Raw genomic sequence first — 12612 nt, 5'->3', positions numbered from 1 at the left:
AAATACTCATCGAGTTGTCGTGAATTGTACCTCCTTCGTATTTACAATGTCGGAGTCTTTATTGATTCAGCCTCAACAATGGCAACATGTTTATTCTTCAATATAAAATAATTGTAAATTCACAGAAATTAAAGGGACTATGCAACTGGTGTCAGTATTTCTATTGCGATATGCGCGTTACATAATATACGGTATTTGAGATAGGTCCTGTGCCAATTACAGGTAGGTACATATTTTTAGTCTGAAGTAAAGCGTGTGTGATGCTGTAAACCTCTAATGTATATTTATGTCTTTTGTCGACACATTTAGGTTAACGAAACAATCAAATGACACATTATATAATGATACAAGCATAAATTAGTAACAAATATAGTTGACCCCAAAATTAGGTTTAAAACATTAGATTAGCATAAAGTTTAGACTACGATCTCTCTGTTATTCATTTAGTATTCATTTCATAATCATTTTTTTTATTGTGTTCAGATAGGCCTATATTACTTTTTCATATATAACTTTCTTATTCTTATTATTTATTGCCAAAAACATCATAAAACGATATTCAGGAAATGTTGCCTTATTGCGGCAAAGGTTAACGACACATCAGCCTGCTTGGGTGAGACAGATAGCCACTGCCTCTCAGCCACAGTAGTTCATTCATTGGTGTTACGTTTGACAACAATTAGCATAGTGCGCTGTTGTAAGGGTTCCATATTGTGTAATTATGCTGTAAGGGATTCTTTAATTAAGACGTTGGAAAAGCCATACAAAATACGTCATAACAAATTTATATTCATTTTCTAGCATCTTTTCTTGCATTTTGACTATCTGTAAGTTTAATAACCCGTGTTATGCTTAAGTTGTAAACGTGTAACTTATCAAGCTTCGGATAAACAAGAAAACAAAATAGAATAATATATGACCAAAACATCAAACTACTTTATTTTCAGAGTAAACAAATACCTTTTTTATTTTATTTTCCTTCTAAAAATGAGACTATTGTCTCATTATGTTGAACTATGAATACTTGCATTGATATTCATAAAATTACGACACTGGGAAAAGTTATTATATTACAGTTGTCAGTGAGGGAGGGAGATTCATATCTAAACCATTTCCATATTATGTCATTTTGGTTCATAATTATTATAATCTTTTAGTAAGCATAATAAACCCATATTACTGTGGTTTTATGTGTTCATAATTAAGTCTTAAACTATGTTTAGTTAAATAAATAATATTCTACCTTATGTAATTCCTTTTTGAAGAAATCTTATTTCACTTAATCTACTAGATTATGTATTACTTGCTTTAAGTTTGTCGCACTGAATATCTAGATTATGTATTACTTGCTTTAAGTTTGTTGCACTGAATATCTAGATTATGTATTACTTGCTTTAAGTTTGTTGCACTGAATATCTAGATTATGTATTACGTGCTTTAAGTTTGTTGCACTGAATATCTAGATTATGTATTACTTGCTTTAAGTTTGTTGCACTGAATCTCTAGATTATGTATTACGTGCTTTAAGTTTGTTGCACTGAATCTCTAGATTATGTATTACGTGCTTTAAGTTTGTTGCACTGAATATCTAGATTATGTATTACTTGCTTTAAGTCTGTAGCACTGAATATCTAGATTATGTATTACTTGCTTTTAGTCTGTTTCACTTAATCTACTAGGTTATGTATTACTTGCTTTAAGTCTGTTGCACTGAATATCTAGATTATGTATTACTTGCTTTTAGTCTGTTTCACTTAATCTACTAGATTATGTATTGTCTTGAAGTTTGTTGCACTGAATCTCTAGATTATGTATTACTTGTCTTGAAGTTTGTTGCACTGAATCTCTAGATTATGTATTACTTGCTTTAAGTTTGTTGCACTGAATCTCTAGATTATGTATTACTTGCTTTAAGTTTGTTGCACTGAATCTCTAGATTATGTATTGTCTTGAAGTTTGTTGCACTGAATATCTAGATTATGTATTACTTGCTTTAAGTTTGTTGCACTGAATATCTAGATTATGTATTACTTGCTTTTAGTCTGTTTCACTTAATCTACTAGATTATGTATTGTCTTGAAGTTTGTTGCACTGAATCTCTAGATTATGTATTACTTGTCTTGAAGTTTGTTGCACTGAATCTCTAGATTATGTATTACTTGCTTTAAGTTTGTTGCACTGAATCTCTAGATTATGTATTACTTGCTTTAAGTTTGTTGCACTGAATCTCTAGATTATGTATTGTCTTGAAGTTTGTTGCACTGAATATCTAGATTATGTATTACTTGCTTTAAGTTTGTTGCACTGAATATCTAGATTATGTATTGCTTGCTTCAAATTGGTTATACTGAATATCTAGATTATGTATTGCTTGATACACTGAATCTATGTCAGTATAGCATAACTACTGTGATTGGTTAACAAGTCAATTCAACGCATGAACATTGAAAAGGCGATAGAATTTCTTATTCGGCTTTAAGAATATGTTTCTTTATGAAATAATAATGAATTATTATGGTCAACAGTTGATGATGTAGTTGTAGAATAAAAGAAGGCCTTACACATGACTGAACATCATTACCAATTGTAGCTAGTTTGGGATCCCATTTCTGACGCTTAATATCTACGTCGCTCTATCGCTTTCCGACTGCCATTTGGATCATTATTATAGAACTGTTAACAAAGTGATTGGTTAATTGTGACTTGTATTCGATACTGTAAAGGGTAATTGGAACCGAAGGTACTATTCGTTTATTGGAGTCGTATTACATGTACACTAAAATAGATTTTTCATATACTGTACAACATTCATCGTTCACGAAATCGTTCTAATAACGCGCCGTAAACGTAAACTATACCAGATTGGCATATCCTAATTTTTAAACTGAGATGGGGCTACCGTAACTCTGGTGATGATGAGGAAGGTTGCTTTTTCTTTTTGTGGAAATATATATTGCTATACTAATAACGTTACTACCAATGTTAAAATAAAAAAACTAGAATTAATTATTAATATTAATTGTGTTTTGTTTATTGTTTTGTTTTTTATCATTGGAGACACCCTGCTTTCCAGTGGACACGTTTCATAAAAAATACCGGTCTATTAGACAATGGTTAATCATAGAAGCCTACCTCATTTTTAACAAGTCTCCAAAAAGCTATTACAAAAGCTATAATAATACATGCGGTTACAGTTTTAAAAAATCGGGTAGATTTCATTGAGTTTTGTTTCAAAATCATTTTACATAAATATATGAATATAATTACGTGAGATTTGTTATTACGTTTTCGTTAACGATTGGTAGCGATTTGATATTACAACCACTTGGTATGTTTTCTCCAAGGCTCTCTTAACTGTTTACCAATGTTCTTAAAGAAACATGTAATTGAGACTGAGATTTAAATAATAAAACGTCACCTTCGCCTTGCGTTTCATCTCTGGCTCTTTGTCAACATCTCTTGCTTGCAATCAAATTGTGTGATAGACCTTTATTCTTTGTTAATCGTTGCCATTTTTGTTTCAATGAAGCTATGAAAAGCTGGTGTTTTTTACCGTGCCATTCCCTTTAGCAATTAACGAACAATAGCCTTTACAGCAGTATCATTCTTTTTCTATCCAGTCTATTATGCCCAAGTAATTTCATTCATCAGCTCAATATTGTTACAATTCTTTATTGCAATCAGACAAAAGTAACTAAAAGATGTTTGAAAGGGTGTATTTTCATGGAAATATCCGTTATCAATAGCCATTTCTTAACATACACAATGACAAACGTATGCTTCACTATTACTTGTTAGTTTACACGTTCAACAACACGGTTAGCTTCTGTGTAGATATTCAAGCGAATTATTACTAAATTTGGATTTATATTCTTTCTAATTTACATTTTTTAGAATTACACACTCTGAAGGATGGTTAATCCAACGACCAGTTTTAGTGAAAAGTGTTAGAAGGTAGGTGTTCCAGATTATTTTGACTTCCTTGTCGTGACGTATTAGATTAATTTGAATATCGCTGCGACCAGCCTGTATGGATCGACGCAATGGTTATTTCCTCTACATATAAGTAGCGTTCATGTTGATTCATTATTGTCTATGGAAATGATTTCAGTTCGGATAAAAAGCAAAACATATTTTTAAAGTAATGTTTGTTGTTTTAGCTAACATTTACTGATTGCGCCAATGCACGGTTCATTGGTTAACAGTTTCAACCAGTGTTCCAAAATGGCGACGCGACTTTTTTTTACATGACCTTTTTGGAGTTTGCATCATTTTAAGGCCTTTATTAAAATGTCATATTATGTAGGTTTATATTCTTTCATTAATTAAATAGATTGTATCTATTTTGACAGGCCATGTTATTTGAATTTACAACATTGAATTAAATTTTACTAATAATCTATACATAAATATGATATATTTATATTTATTATAAAGGTTGTGAAAACATCACTCTCTGACGCATATATAGCAATCATCTTCCTTCAAAATTGTAATTATGTTCTCAAGTGGTGTGTACTGAATTCAATATGGAAATAAATTATATTATTACATAATAAAAAATGTTTTTTGATCATACACACACTAGTCCGCCTATATAGTATAGTAACAACAACAAAATTGCAAAGAAATATTATTACAGTTGATGATAAAAAAAACATGCTTAATTTCCAGAAACAAAAAATCCACCGATATTGTGGTAACTAGAGATTAATAAAACGTTCATAACATAAATTGATTTTGTAAAATTTATTTTATTTTATTTCAATAAACAAAACATAATTATACCGACATGTAGTAACAGCGACAACAAAAAATAATAAAATGTTCCCTAACATAATTTTGCTTATTTTTTTGCTAAAATTTCGTTTTACATCAAGAGCGTTGTTTTTATCGATTTAGAGCGAATTATCTGTATGATTTTCAAACAAACATCTGCTTTCTGATACAGATCTAGCGTCATTCTGCAATATGGGAGAATTATTTATTTCTTGTCATTTAGCTCGTTAATTACCTTGCATGACATTTTCAAGCGAGACTCTCTGATTCATATTATTGAATAAAAAAAATAATGCTAATTTATTAAATATATGACAATATCAAAATATATGATAAATCGATTTAGAACATATGTAAAGAGCTAATTAATTTAAGCCACTGATATTTAAATTATAATTATATTAATATTCTAATAAATATTATACATTTTAACAGAACGTACTTTTTTATATAATACACCAAAAATACAATAGGCCTAACTATAATACTATTATATACGGTATTCACCTCTCTGTATCGGTTTTAAGTAAGAATTATTGAGCCCATCATTTGGTTTGTTATAATAACATGGTTTTTAAAGATACCGTACAAGATAAAGTATAAATTATTATTTTAAAAATATGATTCAAAACCATTATTCTGTATAAGTAAATTAGGCCTATTAGAAGCAAAATAATTATCTAAGTCAGAATAAATGTGAATTATAATTGTGCATGAAAATTAGGCCTACATAAGAAAATTATAATTATGTTTGTGTAAGAAAATGTTTAAAGAAAATGTTATAAACATCTGTTATAAAATATACAGATATAAGTGTAGATAAGAATATAGTTTTTTAGTTATACTATCGTTATGTTTTAAGATATGCGTTATTTATATAAGAAATAAATGAAAGTGAAATCCCTATAAAAAGGGAGAAATAATCCCTTTTGTATCATAGAGTTTGTGTCAAATCTATATTATTTTGAAACGATAAACTTTTTAATAGTTAATGTCCTTTTTAATTAATGTAGTATTCATACTTAAATAATTAAAATAGATATACAGATATTCATTAAACACATTATTTTGTTTTATATGTGTTGCTATTTTAGATTCAAAGGGTTTTTAACCTTTTTAAAATTATATTACATGGTTAGTAAAACGATCATAAATTAAATTTTATCTCCGCTGCTTAGATAAAGATACCATCATAGTTTTAACATATTTAAATTAATTCACATCCTTCTCATACACTTGTTTCCATTGCAGGCTACACACTATAAATAATAACCTACAGTATAATAATTCATACACAATTGATAATAAAATGAAGCGCGTGTAACCTAACAGGTAGTCAACACTTTCTTTGTATCTCGAGCCGTGAATCACTTAACATGAAGAGGCGGTATACTCAACTATAAAAACCTCACGGGAAACGTTTAGAATACATGATTGAGACATTATTTGATTAGATAGAAAGATGATCGCTATTTGCTTCATCTTATTTTCGTAGCACTTAGATGCTTTCCAACGCACTCATCTCCCAAATCTTCTGGCTACTAATCGATACATCGCACATCTCAGATGTATACAAGCCGTGATGATTTATCATTATTAAACACTTAATATATGTTCCTATAGATATGGAAACTTAATACCAATCAATGTTGTCTCATTCAGAAGATTCTTAAAGTAGTCCTTTTTAGACCATTAAAGACTATTAGTGTCAATTGCATTGACTGACAAAATCCTCATCTCTAGGAAATTTAATTGGAAAATCTCCATCAGCGTAGAAATTAGCTTAGTAGGATCAACTCGTATCTAATAGGTATTTAGCTAAAACTATTGACGTTAACATCAACAGAACCAGAGCATGCGCAGGTTATGTTGTTTAATTAGTTTATTTTGAATTGATGGAAACAGAGTTTAGAATGTGGTAACGCAATTTGTTTTTAAAATGAATTTATTATTTTGCAATTACCATCAGCACCTTTATTCATTTTTTGATCAGTAAAAGAGACAAACAGTGATGCAAAGGTCAATAGGTCACGTTATAAATACTGTACACGTTTGTATAGATACATTTTTACCAAGAAGTTGCCTGCAAATAATTATTCACAATTTCAGAAATTATAAGGCGTAGGTCTGCACATTTAAAGGTTTACAAAGTATGATTTTATCAGACGGTCAAAATAACACATTTAAACTAGCATTCCATTTCTAAAAGAGGTCTATCATACAAATGTTATATATTGAAAATGCTACCCGAAAACTCTTCAATTCCTTTTTGGCTGTTTTAATTTTTGGTTTAGCTTTTTGCTTACATAAGATGTATCTCCATTGAAAATACAGCCACTGATACCCACAGCATTGTCATTTTTCAGTAATTTTCATTTTGATTTGTATAGGCCTACTAAAATGGTAATATAAATTATTTGTATAAATGAGTATTATCTAGCATACACTAATTTAAAAATGAATTGAGCCAAAGCTCCATGATATTAGTAAAATGCTGCTTCGTACCAATTCGGATTCAAATCGGCATTCTCTCGTCTTGTAAATTATATAATGTTTATCCCTTCTATAGAATTGCTATTATGTTGTTTATTATTATTGCACCGTTATATATGCAAGTCCTTGAAATTCGGATAAAACCGTATGCGGTTTTCCGAGTAGGATTTTGAACACAGGTGTTTACTTCTTAACCACTCGCGCTGCAAGTGATTGATTCAACTTAGAATATTTCCTGCAGTATACAATTTGATTATGAAAAATTGCACTTTATTGCAAATTCGGTAGCCGACACAATCGATTAGGCCTAGCCTACATGAACTTTGACTTAAGGAGGCACATTTTTCTTTTTTTGCTGCCATCATTATAGAACCATCAGGCCTACCTCACATACAATAACAATACAGAAATTTTCGTGTTAGGCAAATGCATAACAAAATAGTTATTATACACTTATACATTTGCCTAAATGTCTACTCGACGCCTAGTATTTACTTTTCAAAATAAAACATAGACTTTTCTCTTTTTCTCAAAGTGTTAAAGCTTTTATAAACACAAATGTAGCACTGCAATAATACTTTTAAAAAAACATTTCTAATATTATAACCTCATAATAATTTCAACAAGAATACATTCACCTCTGCTTATTGTTCAAAATCAATATTGTATTGTGTGTTAATTTTATATGAAATTTACTTCTCAAAATGAAAATACAAAAGATCACTTAAGGATTTAAATATTTCGTTTGTTGCTATTGTAAGGACACACTATAACATTGCGATATAATATTTTATTGATAATATCATATTATCAAATTGCTTCACAATGTGTATTAAAATATTTCAAAATTGACAGAATATGATATGATGGCGCCCTAACTACGTTTATCTTAAAAGTCGTGTCTGTGGATGTCTGGTACGTTTATGCAAGAGTCATTTTCAAATTCCAGATTTTACAGAAAACGTACGGTAATTAATCAGAATGTTGTATTTTACACGAATTAAAGATTGAATTTACCTCTTTTTGATACACACATTTTACATTTTACGAATTGCCATGTTCTAACAACAGGTCTATCTTTTATTACCGTTTGTGCTTGTTCAAGTAAAGCTTTTTTCAAAAATAAATGTTATCATCCATAAATCATTCAAATTGCTAACTAATACAGATGTAAAACCAGGCAAATAATGAGGATTTTAGAACTATTTATTTCTCTTATTAAAGGTACATTTTTTTTTCGCTTTTGCTATTTTTTTATTGTCTCCTTTTATTGTAAATGAAGTATTCGAAATATTATTATTTATTATAGTGTAATCGAAGATGTACTGAGGAAATATCAATTTTATTTTTTAAAAGATTTTATATCATAAAACATAATTTTGTTTAGAAACAGAAAGCAAGAAATGTGATTGAAAGTTATAAGTGTCAATAACGTATGTAAATGATGCGTATGATGAAGAAATACGCTACATTCTCACACAAATACTTTAATTAAACTCTACTCTGACACCATGGGGTATGTCATTATCACCTTCTTCAGATCTGGACTATTGTCATTGATTTTCATTTTCGGCGCGAAATCCCTTGGAGATTGTCTGCTACGTAATTACGCAAATGTTCAGAATATTGAATAATAGTGTGCGAGGTACCATGATTATTAAAAAATAATTTTTAAAATGGCAAATAAGCAGTGGTCATGTTTTTTTATGGTAACAAAATAAAATGAATCTCTAATTTATTTCTAAATTTTGTAAAATTTAACAATAAAAAAATTGATTTGCTGTGCTTAAGGCGATTTTATTTTAATAACTGTAATTTATGTATTGTCTTTTTTGTATTCTTCAAAACACGAATAAATAGGGTTATCATTATATTATTATTTAAAATCACAAACTAAAGTGTTACTGAATTAAACAATTTTAAAACTACTTAATCTGTGATTATATAATACAATACAACACTACAATACAATGTAAACTTCTTTTTTTAAGGTAGCCTAGTGGTTTTATTTATGGAGTCTTTGGAATATTACGGTAGGCCTACGTATACCATAATTAAAAAAATATAGGCCTACAGCTTCAAATTCTATAATAATTACAACAAATTTCACAATAATGAATATTCCTATTTCTTGGTTTATAGTAATTCGACAGTTATACTCTCGCATGCGCAGTATTTTTTTCTTTCAGAATATGAAATCCACCGCACGAAAATAATTTGGTTAACTAACCGGTTTTAATTTTTTTGAGCCAGTCACTCTATCTAATAAAAATGCCAAGTAAACCTACACTCTATAAGAAAAATGTGTCCATAACTTAGAATTCTAATATATCAACTACGGTTAGACACAAATTTACATACGGTACCTAATACTTATTCCATTCCACGATCTTATCCAGTTTTCGACCTTCACCATTTTATTGTGCCAGTAAAATGAATTTATTCTTGTTGTATTCTATTCGTTCTAATGTATTACGGTACATAATGAACGACAACACATGCATTTATTCAAACCACGTAATACTTTCACACATGAATATTTATAAAATCTTTATATCTTTACAATTAAAAAATTACATGGCACGAGCAAGTTTTTAATAATAATGCAATTAATTTTTATTACATCAATGAGTTTTAGTATTTATCAGGGGAAAAACAACACTGAATAAAGCCATTTTTATATATTCACGATTATAATTAGAAATTTCCAGTTAGCTTTTCTACATGTAGGCATAGGCCTATAAGAATATAAATATTTTTCAACAGGTGTGTGTGTCGGTAATATCTATTTTGTTGATTATTTATATACAGTAGTTCGGTTTTATATTATCAAATTATTTTTTATTAAAGGTGAATGAAATCAAACTTTGAATTAGACCATTTTGTAGTTTTGTTCAAGTTAGAATAATGATTAATTTAGTTAAGTTTATAAAAAAAACAATTTACTTTAGAAAATGAACTCTTTTTCGTTTTTATCAGCAAAATATTTTGTTTTCGATACAACTTCTGCTGTTCCAAGTGAATACTATTATGTCACAACCAACAATTACCGTATTTGGACAATAATATAATAATGATAATAATATATCTTATTTAATTTGAACATTTTTTTATTTTTAATCCCAGTTCAATCTTTAGATCTGGAAAATATTAGTATATTTAAAAGTATGGTAATAAAATAATACAGGATAAGCAGAATTCCAACGAAAGTGCATGCAGAAAGTGTTCCATTCGTTGTTTTTCTGTATTAAAATAAAATGGATATAATTGCAATGATCAATTCAAATTTGCTCACCTTATCACAGTGACAAAACTATTAATTTCACCTACATTGTTAACAAACAATAAATATTGTTCTCTTTCTTTTGATAAGGTTCATCATTGAATTCATTATCAGATTAATCGCTGTATTGTGTATATATTACACCTTTTAAATAAATTATTATTGTTATATTCTTAACAGTACAATATGTATTTATTGTATTATTTGATATAGTCAATCGGTCGTTAAATGATAAAACAAATAACTTTGCCAAAGATGATTAATATTTTAAGCGCATAATTGTCACTTGCAGAACAGTATTTACTTTTATTTACAAATCAATACACACTAAACATTATTTTAAAGAAATGTATTCGTAAAGAATAAAATATCTATTTTTAATAATGTGAGCCTACTTATAGACAATTTTAACACACCGGAAAAAACGAACATTAGTGCCGTACTGTATAAGAATATAACTATACCTTTCTTTAAATTTGCTTTCTAGCTATCAAAAGATCTATATGAAAAACCTCCGATATTATTTATTCAAAAAATTGATAGGCCTAATATAAATTATTGTATAAAGTGGTTATCCATAAAATAAAATTCTATTTTATAGACTTAAAATGAACTGTGTAGACAAATGAGATATATTTAAGTTAAGACATCATTGATTACCGTAATGTTATTGTGTGATCTTAACATTCCCATGGTAATTTTTTTGTATAGTGAATGTTATTTTAAGTATATTTAAATCATCATATTTCGCCATAATAGCTTATATAGGCCTACTGCTACACTATAATAATATGCTTTTATAAATTATTTCGACGAGTATATGTTTCGAATTGACTTAAGTTAGAACAGAGATTAGATTATCTAACTCCTGTTAATTTATATACCAGTAATAATAAAATATTTTACCAGCAGATTTGTCCAATTAATTTGTACTGCTTATTACAGTTTAATCCAACTCATTTCATTGATCGCAACTGTTACACAATTCAATTTTATTTATTTGCTGACAAACGGATATAGAATACTTTTATAGTATGAAAAATGAAGTATAATTAAATCAGACTTTGAATACATTATTTTGTAGTTTTAATAAAAGGTAATCACTTCCGTGGAAACAAACGAAAAAAAATGTTTTCAATTATAAAAACACAAAATAAACGGTTAACTTCAACCAAAAACCCATTGACGGCAGCCAATTTGACTATTTGTTGCTTTAAATTACAGTTTTTCAGGTATTAAATAATTTTTTTCGATCAAATTTTTGGTCAAAGTGGATAAATATTACGTAAAATTGAAATGGCATATTCAACAAAAACAATTTCAGGGGGACAATACATTTTTAATACAAAAAAGTCCTACACATTAAGCGATTTGAATAGAACCCCAGGATACCATGTATTTTTATAAGGCATCATGCTAATAGTTTATCGACCAATGATAATTCAGGAAATTGCCTCCTTCTCTAAAGAATACCCTGTGTACATTTTGTATCTATAATTGCAGCCAATACCATTCGAATAAAAATATTATAAAACAAATATAGATGTATCCAACCTATATAGGCCTACGATTTTCCAGTAAGATGCGATCGTATATTTTGGCTAATGACATGATTAAAGAGATTCAAGATGCTCAACGGAAATTTCAAGTCAGAATCAATATTTATATTTCCGCCTTGCTCACATTTTTCGATGAGAATGCACACTTTGTTTGTTTGCTTTCAGACTTCGGTTAAACATTTTTGGATCAACAAGTATCTAATATGTTAAGTTAAAGAAGATATATAGCAATAATAAATACTGTATAAATTACTTACCTAGCTCTGTCTTATATAAGTTTAGTGTATAATTTGTTTTGTGCCTGGCAATTTATATATCAACCGTTTCAAATGAATTGATTTTATTCAGTATATCACTGGGCGGTTTAGAATTTCTTCTACTGCCTCTAAATGTGTATTATATAGATATTTAATTATGCATACAGTTAGTTATGCTTAACAATAAGAATAATAATAATAATGATTGTGATTTTTTAAATCTTTTTTAGAATTGTGTTAC

The 12612-nt window shown here is 28.5% G+C and overlaps 1 protein-coding gene and 1 long non-coding RNA gene across 3 annotated transcripts in view; one reads left to right on the top strand and one right to left on the bottom strand.

Annotated features, from left to right (window-relative positions):
• Positions 1–4055, top strand: part of LOC144842023 (uncharacterized) — a 40333-nt gene extending 36278 nt beyond the window's left edge. The window contains exon 4 of the long non-coding RNA XR_013612069.1: positions 3895–4055. This is a non-coding gene — a long non-coding RNA (uncharacterized LOC144842023). The remainder of the gene's footprint in view (positions 1–3894) is intronic.
• Positions 1–12612, bottom strand: part of LOC144842012 (uncharacterized) — a 188997-nt gene that overhangs the window by 111257 nt on the left and 65128 nt on the right. The gene's annotated exons all lie outside the window — the stretch shown is intronic.

The sequence above is a fragment of the Antedon bifida genome, chromosome 5, assembly GCF_963402885.1.
Source record: "Antedon bifida chromosome 5, ecAntBifi1.1, whole genome shotgun sequence".
Classification (NCBI taxonomy): domain Eukaryota; kingdom Metazoa; phylum Echinodermata; class Crinoidea; order Comatulida; family Antedonidae; genus Antedon; species Antedon bifida.
Note: the sequence above shows the minus strand (reverse complement) of the source record. Positions and strands in the feature narration are given on the sequence as shown.